We start from the raw sequence: 16,619 nt of genomic DNA, 5'->3' as shown, positions 1-16,619 counted from the left end.
ACCAAAATTCAAGCCATTTAGATCACTGAAGGTCAATCTGAGGTTCAAATAGAGAATCAAGCCCTGACTGAAATACTAAAAGGGGACCAAAACCCAACCCAAGTGTCCAAACTTCATAAAACTTGAGGGATAGGCTATAGAGGGTAACTGGAACTCAAGGGTAAAGTCACAATTTTGAATTGACTTGTGCTGAGCAAATTGTCAGTCTATCGCGATAGACTAAGAAAGTAGTGATTCAGATACTTTTTGCAATTTGTGACTATACTGCTAGGACATACTCTCTATATAGATCCCAACCATCATTTCATATTTGAAATTGGACCACCAGAAGACTGACTAAGTGGTTGCTGTATATACTAGAAAGATTTTTTGGTAATTCAGGGAAAACCCTTGTGAACAGACTAACCATCCTTGTGTAGATCCCAGAAGGAGATCATCACAAAGCCACACAGGAAGAAGGAGTCCAGGTAAGCCTTAAGTTTGCAACCCAACTTTCATTCTTATGTATTTAAGGTCAGGAGCCTTTGTTAAGTTGGGAGCTAAAAGTGTCAAAAGTCAAGTAAGCACCACGTCCACCGAAGAGAGTGTAACTCAGACGAGACTAGACCCATTAGCACCAATCATTGAAGAAGGTAGTGATACTGACACTTCGTCGGAAAAGTCCTTCTTCATGATGGGGAGTCAATAGCCAGGAGGTTTCAACAGTGAAGGACCAATGCCAGGGGGGAGCACCTCCCTCCATCCTTTAAACGAAACCAAGTTCACTATAATCTTCTTGGAAGGAACTAACTCGAGGGGAGCCTTAGTTTATTCTGACTATCGGGGATGCAAATGTATTTGTATTGAAGAAAGACCGGCTCAGAGACTAGAGATAATTCAAGTCTATGATGATGGAGACAGATTCCAAGACGAAAAGGGGAACCACTATCTAATAGTGAGTAACCCTGAGGATTACAATAGATATGGGGATAACGTGGCAAAAGGGAAAATGGTTTCAGAAACCCAAGAACCGCCTTTTAACATTGATCGACCTGGAGCGCTTTTTATGTATGATAAAAAAACAACCAGGGTCCCAACCTATAATGAGAATGTAGGGATTTACAAGCATGAAAGCGAAGGAATAGTCTCTTACTTTCGATACAAGGAACCCTACCCAAACGAATTAAGCAAAGACAAGGTTCTTTACTTATTTTCTTATGAATCTTCTATGGAGAAGGATATTGTTTTTGTTGACAGATATGGGCGAGAATACAAACGTATTCTCCCAGAAGAGGTTGAAAAGGCAACAGTTTCGGGAGCATCGACCTATGGCCCCGACGAAGTACCAAGAGCCACCTACACCCCTAGCAAGTCGACAAATCCCTTTTCAGAAGAGTATGACGATACCTCACATTCTACCCGACAACCGACGTCCAACTACCAGGACCAACCAGCTACTCAGCCATCATTGCAGGCATGGCTTCGACAGAGTGCTACATTAGAACAAGACCGAACCCGAGAGGGTTATCAAACCGCACGAGGGTTAAGGGATTTACAAGAACCACCACTCTATGCACAGTATCAAGGAGAGAGTAAGCCAAAGACTCAGGGGTCAACTGAGCCTGGAAGAACACCCCGAGAACGAGTTCGGAGAGATGAACCATCTCTCACAAGAACTGTTAGAAATTATGGATTAGGAGCACCATTGGGAGAGGAACCTGGCCACTACAGAAGACCAGAGGAGGTATATCGACTAGGACGGGAAGATCCCATGATGAGATTTGTAGACCATCGTAGAATTAGACCTTCTCAAGTGCAAAAATGGGTAAACAAGAAATATACGGGAAGCAGGGATCCGAGAGATCATGTAGCAGCCTTTGTGCGTGTAATTAGAGCTGAAGAGGTGTTAGACTTTCCTACCCAATTTGCAGGATTCGGTTTAACCTTAGAGGATGATGCTGCTACATGGTTTGACTCAGTGGAGCGAAGAGACTTTGAGTCGATGGAGGAAGTGTTTGACGAGTTTATCAAGGAATTCTCACAAAGGGGAATAGCTCATAATACAGTCTCACAAATCCATAAATTCAAACAGAAAGATGGAGAGTCTGTGTGAAAGGCAGACCTCCGATTAAAAAGATATGTTAAGTTCTGCCCCGTGGAAGAACTGCCAACTCAATCCAGACTTATGCTTATATTTATCCAAGGACTAAGAAATGCAGATCTTCAAAAGGACTTACATATGAAAAGGAGCACGACGTTGAATGATTTAACCAAGGAAGCTCTATACCTTGTGGACAATTGTGTGGTCTACAAAGAGGGTGAGTTCAAGGATCTTGACGATGATTCTTCCTCGCAACAAAGCCGAAGCAAGTCTGCTAAGACAACACTGAAAAGAGAAGTAGCGGTAAGCCAAGAGCAGCTTGTAGAGGAAGTGCTTAAAAAGATTAACTTGTATTCCAAACCACAAGCTAAACAACCAAAATGGTGTGCGATTGAACAAAAATGGACAAACCATGGGACGAAGGAGTGTTATTATAACAAGGGATATGTGAGAGAACGACCATATGCTCCGCAAGCTCAGGCGACATCCCCTCAAGTCCCACCGATGCCTAGATATCAAACAGGCAACCTACCAGGACCTGTAGGTGTAGAAAGACCACAACCAGTGTTGGGCCAACAACCACCCCTACCAGGATTACGACCAGTCGGCATAAGATACACACCCACAGTAACTGAGTCGGATGAGAAGGCTTTGGTACCTATGCATGCATACTACGACGAGCCCAATGGATATGTGGCGAACTCTGTTTATTATCCACCGGAAGAACCCTCTACACCAGAACCATGGAGCATGATAGGAAATACAGGATCACCAACTGCTGCACAGGCAGCGGGGGAAGGACGATATAGCCTGGACGAAAGAACACTATTGTTCATAGCCAACGGAGGCATGAGCGGGCAAATAATTGCACACCAACAAAGAGGAGCTCCAGGAGCACCTCAACAACCTAAAGGACCATGCTACAAGTGTGGTGGAGACCATTGGCTGAAGGACTGCCCTCATGACGAAATCATTAGGGTCAACGCATATTGCACCGAGTGTGGAATTACTCACTTGATCCCTGATTGCCCTAAAAACCCGAGCAAAGGAGCAAAAACTACCTTGAATATGCTGGGAGCGCTACCTTCTAGTGGAGGGTCAGAAAACGAAACTCTAATTCCTATTAAGGTCTTGACAAGAGCCCAAGCAAGGAAAAATGACAATCAGCCCAAGAGTAACGATGAAAATCAAGAAGAAATCAAGACTGACAAGTCTAGCATCAGTCGTGATAATCCTTGGAAAGAACGAAGAGCGAAAATGAAAGCTAGACGTGAGCAAAAACAAAAAGATGTAGAAGCTGAGCTAACGATAGCTCGAGAGCAACTTAAACAACAAAGAGAGTCCGACTCTTTAAAATCAGCGGAGGGACCAAGAAGTGCAAGCTCAGGAGGGTCGATATTGGTAGATAAGATCAATGAACCCTTAGATGCAATCTTGCAAGCATATGATGCAAGATTGAAGAACAGACAAACTCTAGAGCAAAGGTGGATGACATATCCATATCCAGAGATAGAAAAACAGAGACTAGAGATGTGCAAACAGCTGATTGAAACTGCACAAGCTTTACTGGAACCTCCACCTATGGAAGCGGGAGATAGAGTAATCAAACCACCAAACAATGAAACACCTCACAAAACCGAACAAAGGAGACCCGACAAGATAGAAAACGTTAAATCCTTGCCGGATGTAGAGGATGCAAAAGACGTACCTAATAGCACTGATGAATCACTGAAAGATTTTCCACCATATTCCCCTATTGTGGAAGAAAATTGGCCTGAAGAGCTATGGGAAACGGTGCGAAAAGCTCAAGAAAAATATGAGACAAAAACAGTCGAGTCGGCGCCTTTCTCGGAGCTGAACTTGAATAAGCCTCCATGGGATTTGGACGTTAAATCATTTCAAGGGGATAATGGTTCAGTTGCATCCGAAGATAGCAGACCAGAATCACTCAGAACTTTGACATCATATATGGGGAACTATGAGGCAAGATCAAAAATTCGAAGAGTACCTTCTCAGAGAATAGGCGGGTCAAATCAATTGGACACTAAAATCCTGACAGACTTGTTGACCACTCCGGTCAAGTGTACAATGAGGCAAGATCAGAAATTCGAAGAGTACCTTCTCAGAGAATAGGCGGGTCAAATCAATTGGACATCATATATGGGGAACTATGAGGCAAGATCAGAAATTCGAAGAGTACCTTCTCAGAGAATAGGCGGGTCAAATCAATTGGACACTAAAATCCTGACAGACTTGTTGACCACTCCGGTCAAGTGTACAATCACATTGGCAGAATTGTTAAAAATTAGGCCAAGCATGTGAACGGAAGTGGGCAAATGTCTTGAAAAATTTGGCATAAGGAGACCTCTTAAGTTCTTCGAAACCAAGCTTAATGACACAGAACCGAAGGAAGTCAACACTAGACCAGTGCCACTCAACAAGGTAGGAGAGTATTGTGAAGGTGAAGACGGCAACACAACCCTACGAGTTGAGTATAATGGCATAGAGACTAAGGCAATACTTGATAGTGGAGGTGGCATTGCCATTGCGACCAAAATGCTATGGAAAAAATGGGGAAAACCAGCAATACGAACAACTAGAATGAAATTGCAACTGGAGGATGGGCACATAGAAAGGCCTATAGGATTGCTTGAGGCAATTGTGGTATCTTCCTGTGGCATAGAGTACAAACATATCTTTGCCATAGTAGATTTCGGCAAGAAGAACAACTATGAAATTATCCTTGGTAGGCCGTTCATGAGGCAACTCAAATTGGTGCAGGACTGGGGGTATGATTATTTGTATCTAAGACATGCTGAAACTACTACACGCGTAAACATGAAAAATCATAGCTACCATGATGTCACGAGAACCCCGGTGGAAGAATTTGACTCAGCCACCATTAGTGGATCAGAAGTCCCAGCGTGGCTTTGTAAGAAAAAGAAGATATGGATGTGCGGGGCATCTCAATGTAGTGAATTTGACCACAATGAAAGGACACTAGAGAGGGTCTTGGAAGATGATGCATATATACGAGAACCTTTTTCGGAAGAGAAGCTCGAACCCCTAGAATGGTCTCAAATTTTGGCTACATTGGATGTATGCGCCAATGAAGTCACTCCCACCAAATTTTGTGATGAGAATGGCTACGATATCATACCATACTACATGTTGAGCAAAATTGTGGAGGAGGACGAGAACGATGGAGATACTGAGAATATGAGGATCAATAAAACAGAAACGAAACTTGAGATTAAGATAGTGGGCTATGTGGACATCCCCACTAAAGAAATCAAGCAGGAGGGAGAAGAATTTTATGATTCTTCTGATCAAAGTGAAAACAAGGATAACGCGGATGACGAGAAGTCGGAAAATACGGATGGAGACGACAATCAAGATCAAGACAATGACGCCTTCTACAACTTCCCAAACCAAAGTGAGAGACGCCAAAAAAGATATAAGAGTAAACGACACCATATCAATCCACCAACCAGGCTGAGACCCATGCCGGAGTTTAAGGGTAAGACACATTTCCTTATGAACATTCATGCTGTTGATTGTGCTAAGGATAAAGTCTCAGGAAGATTTCTTAAGGTTGTTGAAGACTCAGGATTTAAGTCCAGACTGTTGAAACCTAAGAAAACCAGCAAAGCAAAAAAAAGAGTTGCAACAGAAAAACTGAATGTCTGTGGTAGTCCAATTATGACGAAAATTGAACGAAAAACGAGATACAATGAGTTGAAACAAAAAAATTAAAAATGTATGGACAACTGAAATGGAAAGTAGCGATGGAACGAACGCTAGTGATGGGAGTAAAAAGATAGATGTACCTCCTCACTATTGCAAGTACACCATTCAGGAAAGAAGATTGGTGGTTCAGCAACCAATGAGGGAGCCTAAATCAAACGAGTCCTACGATGGGCCAGAGAACGCCAAGAAAATAGACTTAGCAGAGCCAGGAGAAAATCCTCGACCTGCTTACATTGCCACAGATCTAGGTCGAGAAGAAGAGGACTTACTGATCAAAACACTCAAGGAATTTCGAGATGTATTTGCATGGTCGTACAAAGATTTGAAGGGAGTGGATCCTAACATTTGTGAACATTCAATCCCTCTGAATTCTGATGCAAAGCCAAGCAAACAACGTCCATACACGTATAATGAGACATTCGCCAAAAGGATAAAAGAGGAGATAGACAAACTTATGGAGGCTGAATTTATTTATGAGATAGAACACATGGACTGGGTGTCCCCGATAGTGGTGGTACCCAAGAAAAACGGGAAATTATGAGTGTGTGTGAATCTCAAGAAGGTAAACACAGCAACAATAAGGGACAACTACCCTCTTCCTATCACTGAACACGTCCTGGAACGAGTAGCAGGCAAGCAATCCTATAGCTTTATGGACGGATTCTCTGGTTATAACCAATTGGGGGTCAAACTAGAAGATCAATACAAAACAGCGTTTGCAACAGAATGGGGCATGTATGCGTTTAGGGTAATGCCATTTGGCTTGACCAATGCTCTAGCCACATTTCAGAGATTAATGACACACGCTTTTAAAGAATACTTGCGAAAATTCTTGATATTTACATGGACGACTTGTGTGTCTATTCTCTATTGAGAGAAGACCATATAGATCATCTGAGAAAGGTATTCGAAAAATGCAGAACGTATAGGATTTGCCTCAACCCAGAAAAATATGTATTCATGGTACGACAAGGTAAAATCTTAGGCCACATAGTGTCGGCTAATGGAATTACCACTGATGAAGACAAGGTAAAGGTGATCATAGAATTGCCAAGACCAAACACTGTACGAGAGGTACAATCATTTATGGGACATTGTGGATACTACCGACGTTTTATCTACATGTACGATGTAATAGTCAAACCCTTGTATAGTCTAATCACGCTCTTCATTTGGACAAATGAATGTGAGGAGTCATTCCAGAAACTAAAAGATGCACTGGTATCTGTACTAATTCTAAAAGCACCAAATTGGTCAAAGATCTTCCATGTACATGTAGATGCTTCGGCATTTGCAATAGGCTGTATATTAGCACAACCAGATGAGGGTAAGACGGATTTTCCAATCAGTTATGCTAGTAGACAACTCAACAGTGCAGAAAAGAATTATACTACCACTGAAAGAGAAGGATTGGGTATGGTATATGCAGTAAAGAAATTTCGGCATTACTTACTCGCGAACAAATTCACATTCTTTGTGGATCATCAGACACTCTTGTACTTAGTAAACAAACCTTGTAACACGGGACGAATTGTAAGATGGTTCATTGTGTTGCTGGAGTTTGATTTTACGGTAGTAGTTAAGAAAGGAAAAAATCATCAAAGAGCAGACCACCTTTCTCGATTACTACATGGCGAAAAAGCTACCGGAGTAGATGATGATCTCCCAGACGCATACCTGTTTAATATAGAGATGGTACCGAAATGGTCAGAGCAAATTATTCCGTTGCTGACATATGGAATGAATCTTGACGACAAACACACGGTGGAAGACATTAGACAAGCACGAAATTATACAATGCTTGCGGGAAGAATGTACCATCATGGAAACGATGGGATTCTAAGGTTGTGTATAGGCCCAGAGGAGTACGAAGCGTATCTAGAGGAGGCCCATACACAAACAGGGGGATTCCATAGAGGAAATCAAATGATGTATGAACAATTAAGAAGACTTGGAGTGTATTGGCCAGGAATGGCAGGCGATGTAGCTAATTACATCAAGCTAATTATACCAAGTGACAGTAGCACCCGCATGGAGTCATGCTATTGTGGAATATTTGACTAATAAGGAGCTGTAAGGAGATTGGTCTAAAGCCAGACAAAAGGCTTTACAAATCGAAGCGAATAGGTATATCCTCATTAGTGACCAATTGTATAAAAGAGAAAAGGAACTAATGACCAGCTGAGGTTAGTTCCTCATGAAAATGACTACTTTCCATTATTGGAACAAGCTCATGCAGGCATAGCAGGATGTCATTTTTCAGCAGAGAGAACCGTAAAAATCATTATGGTTGCAGGTATATGGTGGCCGACCATGATTCAAGATGTATCAGAATTCGTGAAAAGATGTGATGAATGTCAACGCACTAAGGTACCAGTTAAAAGAGACGAAATGCCTTTAAGACCAATGATGAGTGCTCGAGCATTCGCTAAATGGGGATTGGACTTTGTTGGTCCTATCACTCCACCAGCATATCGTTCACAAGCACAATATATCATAGTGGCCACGGATAACATGACCAAATGGGTGGAAGCAAAAGCCACAACGAAAGCAGACACTAGAACCACGGCACAATTCTTATATGAATATGTCTTTACACGTTATGGCCTTCCAATCAAGCTGGTGAGTGATAGAGGGACACACTTTGTAAATGAAGTTATCCAACATCTCTTAAATGAGTTTATGGTAATTCATTGCAAATTTGCACCCTATCATCCACAAGCCAATGGCCAAGCGAAAGCGACCAACAAAATATTGTGCACAGTTCTTACGAAACTGGTTAGTGAAACAAGAACAGATTGGGATCAGATGCTCTATTCGACATTGTGGGCTTATCGAGTTGCATATAAAACAACACTCAATGCTACACCATTTAATATGGTATATGGGTTAAATGCAATATTGCCTATTGACTTTTTGATCCCCACACTAAGGGTAGCCACACAATTGGACTGGACGGGGCATGAACTTTCAGAACAGTTAGAGGACCTTGAAAAATTAGATGAGTTACGACTCAATGCTGTAGCGGCCATATATGCAAAAAAAAGACAACAGAAAGAGTTTTTTGACAAACATGTCAAGAACAAGGGCTTTAAAACGGGCGACTATGTCTTAGTATACACCCTTAAACAGCATGCCAAAAAGCTAAAGAAAAGGGGAATGGGGCTTTATTTGATCCAAGAAATATCGTCCAGTGGAGCAGTAAAACTGTCGACGCTAGATGGAAAAGAAATGCCGAACTGGATTAGTGGGTGTCGTTTAAAAAAATATCATCTACCTTTAACACCGAAAATGTTGTTTCAACTGCATTATGGAAAAACCTATAGACAGGAACAACAAAGAATTCAGGACCAGGCACAACAAGAAGCAAAGGAACGGATTGCTAAACGAAAGCAGTTTCTCAGGACAATAAACATGGTCACCCCAATGATGACTGACGAATATCCTCTTTCAACATCCCAACCAATCGAAGCGGATATACAAAGCGACGAATTAGAAAAGACCATGACAGACCTTAGGGCTCAGTACGATAGCATCATTGACGACGTGGAAGATATGTGGTGTAGTCCTTACATAAAAGCTTATGCAGGCACAAAACAAGTTGAAATCTATGCATTGCTTGACACTGGAGCAAAAATGAGTGTCATCAACTTTGAGCTCTTTCAGAAACTTGGACCAATGAAGACGATCGCAAAGACACACCGATTGAAAGTAGCATCGGGAGATGAGATGACCACGTTGTGGTCTATTATAATACCAATCACAGTGCAGGCACACCCATACGCTACAAAATTCCATGTACTGCCAGCAAGTAGATCAGCAACGCCGTGTATCTTAGCAGTGTCATGGATGAAAGCTAACAGGGTATTCATTGATTTGGATACTAATGAAGCACTATTTAGAAATGAAAACTTTTCAGAACCCTTCTTATCATATAAACAATTCATGTCAAGGAGGAAACAAAAGTCAATACAGCCGCAAAGATCTGCCCAACAACAAACAAAGTTTACAAGTCCAGCAACGTCTTATCAAAAATCAACAACCATGCAGGGAACCAGGCAAGTTTGGGTACGGCGTACAGAGCTGACCGAGGCACAATTACATCAAAAGAGGAAATACAAAGTTTGGATAAGGCACGACAGCCTGATTCCTATAAAAAAGGAGTCAAAAGAACATACAAAACATCGAAAGCCAGCAAAACTTCAAAGAACCATAGTCAATCTGTCGAATACGCAACGGACTATATTGGTATGGCGGCCAAAATTGCCAATTCAAAATGGGCCAACAACATCAGAAGGGAGGCCAAAGGTGACAATCGAGCAGTTATCTACAACTGTCAAGGTCAAGCAACATCATGCAAACAGCACGAGGAAACAAACAGAATCAACAACAAAAACTACAAGGATCTATAAGACCCAAGTCATCAAAGCAGAAAGAAAGAATGTTCCACCAGATACGACAATATCGACTTCAAAGGAACCACATACGCCAATTCAAAACCAGTGGAAAACAATCAAACAAAGAGCGGCAGATTTACAACTACTCCTTGCAAAGAAAATTTTCCAGCCAACTCAAGCTACCACAGGAAGCCTCAACGACAAATGCCAATAAGCGAATCGCTTATACCTTCCTCTTACACTACATAAATTCTTTCTACATGCATTGACTGCACATGCATATAGGGCTATATTACAAAGCCTGCATTAGCACGAGTTCACACCCATGCACAGCACATACCCTTGACGATACCTTGTCGTCCGGGAGGACTCCAACTAGGAGGGGGGGAGGCATTCCAAATGCGAACTCATGTCATATATTAGAGGGCAATGTTTGTGAGCAATTTTTCAACCATTTTTGCGTTTTATTGTGTGATTTTGGGAAAAAGAATATGCCCTCGTAATTAATCAGAATTGGGGACCAAATCATCATTCAGGAGCCCCTAGGGATGTGTATAGACTACAAAGAGAGTCAAATCTGGCCAAAAAACTGTCTAAAAACAGCAAAAAATAGGCCAAGGTTGACGATAATGAGCGAGACTGTACATATACGAGAGAAAAGTGAGCTACAAAGTGTTTTGCCTTTCATTGGTATTTTTCTAGGTTAGAATTGCTATTTTCGGGTTATTTTGGGATTTATTTGCTTTATTTTAGCCATTTTCTAGCAAAAATTATAGAAAAAAATCTGTAATCCAGATGGAAACACAAAAGAAGAGACGCCTGATCGGAGCAAGGTAAAGAAGACACAGAAAAAATAGGGACTGTAAAGGTGACAGGGCAAAATGACCACCGTCATGAAGGGACCTCCAACAGGAGAAATCTACAAAAATGGTAAAACTGGAGCAACCGAAGTCCAAATCAGGAAATTTGTGAGCCTAAAACGCATCTCGCAAAAAGTTATGGCCACAGGTAAAAGATGGGAAAATTTGGTGTCGAAGTCTCGATTACATATAGAGAGGTAGGCTAGAAATCTCTCATTTGAGTCATTTTCCATAGTGAGAGAGAGAGAGAGCTCCCTACAGCAGTTGAGACTTCGAGAAGCTCATCCATCGTGCACGGTCACCAGATCGACATCAGATATGAGAGGTATGCTCGTCAACACTGACTCTAAGTGTTGTTTACTTCAGTTAGTCGCAAAACCTCGTCGGCATCACAATCACAACCTGTGCACACATACGGTAGACCGGTCGTTAGGGAGACCTAGAGGCCACCAAATGGAACCAAAATTGAAAGGCACAATGCCTATAGCTTAGGGATCGAGCCTATGACCTCGAAAAGCGTGAAGGAAGCCGCTTAGAAAACCCTAATTTCACAGGACCTGCAAAAGGGCAACTAAACCAAGGTGATCAGAAATGAGCCAAAATTCGTAGACAGCAAGCCAATAACCTCGACAAACCGACTGAAGGGTTAGACTATGAAAAAGTTCGTCAAAACGGAGCCTAAAGTCCCTATCTGACGAAAACCGCACAAAGCGTCACGATACTCTAACGGGCCGACCAAGTGACAAAATGACACCAAATTTAACAAGGTGCATCCAAAAGAGGCCAACTACGAGATGGAATGTGTCCATTCAGGAAAAAAGCTCTTCCACTAGGGCAATTGCCGGCAACAGGCCAGAAAGATGTCCAAATGGTCATTCTTGGTGTTGTAAACACCAAAACAACAACTGACTGCTTGGATGGAAGGTCAAAAGGAAATAAAAGACAGCCGGAATCATACAATGACCAAAAGGAACGGCGACAATCACCTAAGTGGTCTACTACGACTCCAGGAACAGCTAAGTGCTGCAAACAGGGAGTACACTCTTCTAAATTGATTAAAACTTGATATGTGTGTCTAGGAGGGCCTATTAACACCATTGTGGTCAACTAACATTAAAAAAAAAAAAGGTAAAAATGACCAAGTACTAGCTATCGCGATAGACTTGAATTTACAATTAGACAAGGAAATTTTGACTTTGGCTTCATAAGCAGTGCTAACAAGGAATATTAACCACCATTATCAAATCAAAGTGCAAGAGAGATCTTTTTTGGCCAAATAACTTAGTCTATCGCGATAGACTTGCTACACCAATAATTGGGGGAAAGACTCTTCAAAATTTTCATAAACTAGACTTGGGGAAGCACATGAAGGCAGTACACCAAATTTGGTGACAGGATGGACTCATATGGCAAGCTGAGAAAGACATACTGACAACTCAGAGTCAGAACAGAACATCTCAAGGACAGACAGGTAAAATTCACATGTGAGGGGTCAAGAAACCTTACATCAACTGGGAGAAGGCAGACAGATGATCACAGAGCCAAAAAATGACAAATTGACACTAAGTACCAGTCTATCGCGATAGACTAAGCAGAGGTATACTGGACCAACTTATCAAAAATTTGAATTAACAGTTGTCTTCAACATGATGCAAGAGGACCACCCACTAAGCTTGAGCCCAAAACAACACAAAATGAAGGAGATAGACCAACATCTCCTTGGAAGGAATCTGGAAAAATGGGAGTTGATCCAAAAAGGGGTCACTTGACATTCATTTGAGGTGAAAATGGGATCAGATCATGTGCAAGGTATGGGAAACCAATTGGTGGAGAAACAACTGCAAAATAGGACCCTGGTAAAAAAAAGGCTAGTCTATTGCGATAGACAGAGAAAAAGTTGCAAATGAATAGATTTTGAGCTTGGGCTTATAGAGTGACCTTACATGCCCTGTGAACTTACACCACACAAAATTTCAAGGCATTTGGACTTGTTCTCCTTCACCAACAACATTAATTTGAAGCCGCCAAAGTCGCACAATGGAAGAGCTTGTCTATCTGCTAACATTTTACCTTAACTAATCTTGGGACTAAGAAGGCTCATCTAGATGCATGATTAAGTGGTAATCAATTTAGAAGAGTAGTACTTTGTTTGTGCATTAACTGTTAATTGTGAATACAGGATCTATGGATTCTTCTCCGAGAAAAAGAAAAGGCAAGAACCTGGCAACGGAAGGTGCAATACCCTATGCACTTCTACCCAATTCCCTAAAGCCAGCAGCCACCTGGATACCTGCAGACGTGCAACAGGCAGCAGCCTTTCAGATCTATCAACGTTCATATGTGGATGACAAAAAAAATTTAGTGGATACAGTGATGATCCCCAAGGAGGCAGAAAATTACTTGAAAAGATCACCGCAAAGGTCATGGCTCAAAAAAGTTGGCTTATGGAACTTCGTATCGCTACCACCAGTAGGGATAGATTTCAAGAGGGTACAACACCTAATTGAGACTATCCAAGAAGATGGAACTTGCAGAGTGACAGGCATGGATAATGAAGTGATGGAAATCCAGATCACCAAAGAGATCATCAAAGAGGCATTGAAATTGTCAGATCAAGGAGCCAACATGAGAGAAAGAAGGAAAAACCTCATAGTCTACTTGCAAAAGTCCAAACTACCTTCTTTCGAACTCATAGCAAACCCGGAAGTAAGAGAACTGACACAGATCTACAGTCAGTGTTTGTTGAGCTACAGCAAAAGACCGCCAAGATACACTACACCACACGGGAGCATCTCAACCACACTGACATGGGCAATGGGAATGACCCATGAGTTCTATATAGATCACGCGTCATATCTGTTTGAAGAAATGACAAAGCTAAGGCAAGATAGACCAAATTACATTGCAAGAGGAGAAGTCCTAACCAGAGTAATATACCAGGCCATAGGCGAGGAAGATCAGTTGCCACCTGCCCCTCATCAGAACGACTGGCTGGTATTAAGAGAGAATATCGAAGACAGATCACAAAGGAAAGTACCGACCTTTATTAACACCATTGGAGGACGCAGGCTGGAAAGAGAAACAAAAAGTACACAAGAAAAGATGGAACAAGAAAGAAGAACTGAAGACGAAGATGCTCGACTAAAGAAGCGGAAAGCGGAAATGGAAAGCAACACCAGGTTGCAGAAGATAGCAAAAATGGAAAGGATGCTAGAAGGATTTTCTCTAGAGAGATCTCTACGAGGCGATGTAGGCGCCACTTGGAAACCTTCTAGTAGCACTTACACAATGAGAACGAAGAATAGAAACAACCCAGCTTTTGAGTTGGACTGGTTCGAGAGGTACATCCAAGAAAGAAATGCTAGGGACGAACCAGAATTGCTACTAGAAGAGGAGGATCTCCAAACTTTAAGAGATCAGTTGAGGCCAACTTCACGAGATCAGGAAACACCGCCGCCATCACCAAGGCCAGATACAAGTGAGAGTCAATCTACCCCACCTGCTGACTCTACTTCGCATTCAGAAAGCTCACATCGTGATGAGAGAGTTCATACACCACCCAGTGAAGAAGAAGAAGAAGAAGAAGAAGAAAGAACAGATGGTCGCCCAAACACTGGAACCATATCACAAAGTGATAAAGGCAAGCAAAGGAGGTGGATCAGACAACAGATAAAGCTTCCTCCTCTCAAGAAATTGAGTTGGAAGCTACTATACATGAAGATTTGCAGTCAATGGAGACAATACTAAACCAAACAAGACTGCACACTCAATGGCTAGCTGATCAAAACAGGTCCAACAAAATGAGGTTACAAAAAACCCATGGAGAAGTTCAAACACTGCAGGAGCAAAGGGAGGACATCAACGGCAGCTTGAAAAACAAGCACAAGTGCCAGTGTTTGAAGGAGAAGTACAGGATCGGGAAGAGCAAAACAGAATAGTAGACAGCCAGCCAAAGTGGAGGCATCAATGGCTTTTGGATCATCCTAATAACATGATCCACTTAGTCAACGCACCGCTTGAGCTGAGGAATGACAGAACTTTTTGCCCAACTCCCCGAACATACACCTACAGCCAACATAAAGCACTACAGAGCAGAAATCCGACATGGCTAAATTATCCAGTATTGCCAGGGCCACCAGAGGGAGAGAGAATATCCGGTTCTTACATGGTGAAAACCCTTCAGGGCGCCATCGCAGAATTCGGAGGCTCTCCCGATCTATCCTGCAAGATGCTATGTAAAATAGCTCGAACCTTTTTGGCCTGTCTCACAGTCTTCTCAGAAAGCTGGACGTCAGAGTATATGAATACCGAAAGAAGCATCTCAGAGCTGTCATACGATCTAAGTGGACCACCTACAGAGCCGGTATTGTATGCCTATTTCAAACGGCTAATGTTTCTGCCAAGCTACCATCTCCAAACCTTCGAAGAAGCATTTTACACAGGCTTCTTCATGTACAAGTAAAAAAAATTTGGCCCATTAATGGCAAGCGAGTCTATGCGATATGATGCGTTTCTACATCAAATCAACCAAAAAAGACGACAACGACAATGAAGACAAAGACGATCATGTCGTGGTAGACATGAATTAGGAGGGGGGGAGTGTTGGAGCCCCATTTGTCCAACTGTTGTAATGAGCCCATCTTGTAAAGCATATCAAATTCCCATTTTATGTCAAAGATGTCTTATCATTTTGATCTATTCGTCTGAGTTATGTAAACATTAATCAGTTAGTCAGGACTCAGATTTGTTCCCACTTTGTAATAAGGAGTAAGAGATTCCCATGTATATTTTTGAGCTAAGGTGACTAAAGTATAAAAGTCACCTTAGAACCATTTTTGAAAAACATTTGAATATTAATTCTGTGTCGTACGAGTCTTTGAGAGAGAGAGAGAGAGAGAGAGAGAGAGAGAGAGAGAGAGAGAGAGAGAGAGAGAGTGAGTGTGTCTTATCCTCTTCACTACGCGCTTCTCCCTCACCGGATTCACGACGTGACCACACCATCGTGGTAGTCTCTCCGAGAGCTATGCGCCCACGCCACACATTCACCTTTTCGAGCTGATCGCGATCAATCCTTCCTCGAGCTTGTTTTGCTTGTAAGTAGCACAAACAGTGTCTGTTTTCAATAATCAAGTGCTTTATGGAATGAGAAAGAGATTAGCTACACATAGATACTCATAAACTTAAGTTTCACCCACTTTTGGATTATGACCTGTTAGTCTATCGCGATTGTATTCGAAATAACTAGGGTTCAAATCTGGTGAGATTAGACTTATAGGTAAGTATATCCTAGTGAGAGGATGGTGCCTGGTAAGTTTGATGCGATTCCGATTTCATTGGAAGTGTAAATGGTGTTGTGAGCATTTAGGGATAGAGTGGGTTGCATTCTACCAGGGTTAGTGATTGATGCATCATAAAAGTGCATATGTGTAGATTGGTCTCAACCTGACAAGCTAACGAGATTGCCTACGTGCACCTACGGGTTAGTCGTGTCATTGGATGATAAGTATGTTGTCTGTGCCGTGCTCGTGAGTA

This window comes from Adiantum capillus-veneris, chromosome 18, assembly GCF_014529385.1.
Source record: "Adiantum capillus-veneris isolate H3 chromosome 18, ASM1452938v2, whole genome shotgun sequence".
In the NCBI taxonomy this organism is placed as follows: domain Eukaryota; kingdom Viridiplantae; phylum Streptophyta; class Polypodiopsida; order Polypodiales; family Pteridaceae; genus Adiantum; species Adiantum capillus-veneris.
Note: the sequence above shows the minus strand (reverse complement) of the source record.